This window comes from Phytophthora sojae (assembly GCF_000149755.1).
Source record: "Phytophthora sojae unplaced genomic scaffold PHYSOscaffold_13, whole genome shotgun sequence".
NCBI classification, from domain to species: domain Eukaryota; phylum Oomycota; class Peronosporomycetes; order Peronosporales; family Peronosporaceae; genus Phytophthora; species Phytophthora sojae.
This window is the reverse complement of record NW_009258127.1, coordinates 1,718,421-1,719,956: the sequence shown is the minus strand read 5'-3', so window position 1 is coordinate 1,719,956 and position 1,536 is coordinate 1,718,421.

Sequence of the window (1,536 nt, the reverse complement as noted above, 5' to 3'; positions counted from 1 at the left end):
GCACAATGGACAAGGTGCATGACAGCGCATGCAGCTACGGGTAGGGTGCGTCATCTGACGAGGAAGAAGCGGAAGACGTGCAGCCCACCCGACGTCGTGTGTTTAAAAGGAAGAACACTTGAGCAGTAGTTGGCAAAATGCAAAGTGATTCGATTCAGGTCCTTAGTTCGCAACCGCGTGCTACCTCTAAGCCTGCTACTGGATACCTCTTACTGGATACACCCTACTGGATTCTCTACTGGATACACAGTTACCTTATCCAATCAGAGAACGCCACGTCGATGCCCATCTTGTACCCACAATCCTGTACCCACAATCATGGCGTAATCACCGTGACGTAATCATCGTCCCGTAATCACCTGAATGATTGCGGTACAACACAGTGAAGGTCACGCCGACCTCACTGATGACGCGTTCGCGTCACACGGTCGCTTGGCGAGGCGTCGTCACATCAGTCTTGACAACACTCCCACTCGACTCGTCAGCGACCACGATGCCCAGCTTCGTCCTGAGCGCGTCGAACTGCGGCGCCGCGATCGGCTTCGTCATGATGTCCGCCAGCATGTCGAGTGTCGAAACATACTGCAACACCACTTGACCGTCTTCCACCTTCTCGCGCACGAAGTGGTAGCGAATGTCGATGTGCTTGGTGCGCTTGTGGAACTCCGGGTTCTTGGCCAACGCGATGGAGCCTTGGTTGTCCTCGTAGATCTTCACCGCTTCATCGCTCGCCATCTCGCCCAGCTCGCACAGAAACACCTTGAGCCACACCGCCTCCTGCGTGGCCTCCGACAGCGCCATGTACTCGGCTTCCGTCGACGAGAGCGCCACCGTGCGCTGCTTCTTGCTTCGCCAGCTGATGCATCCGCCGTTCATCATGAACGCGTAGCCGCTCGTACTCCGTCGAGACTCGATGTCGCCGGCCCAGTCCGCGTCCGAGTAGCCTTGCAGTCCGTCCTCGCTGCTCGCTTGAAACACGAGGCCGTGCGTCTTCGTGCCTCGGATGTAGCGGAAGACCCTCTTGAGCGCCTGCCAGTGTGTCGGACATGGGTCCGCTGCGAACTGGCTCAGCACTCCCACTGCCGCTGCGAGGTCCGGACGAGTCCCCACCATGAGATACATGAGGCAGCCCACGGCGTTCCGGTACGGAACATTCGCCATGGTCTCGTCGTGCTTGCAGCCTCCCTCGCACATGGCCTTGGTCAGCTTCAGACCCGGATCCTGCGGTGTCTTCACAGGGTTGCTCTCATCCATCTTGAACTTCTCGAGAATGTCCTTCGCGAACTTGGTCTGCCGCACCGACACCTTCCCAGTCGCCACATCTTGCTCGATCTCCATACCGAGAAAGTACTTGAGCTGGCCCATGTCGGTCATCTCGAACCGGTCACTCAGCGCCTGCTTCGTGTCCTTCAGCATCCTGTCGCTGCTGCTGGCGAGGACCAGATCGTCCACGTACAGTGCCACGAACATCATGTCGTGATTGTCCCGCTTCAAGTAGATGCAGTGGTCGGACTCGCACTTCTTGAACCCCAGCTT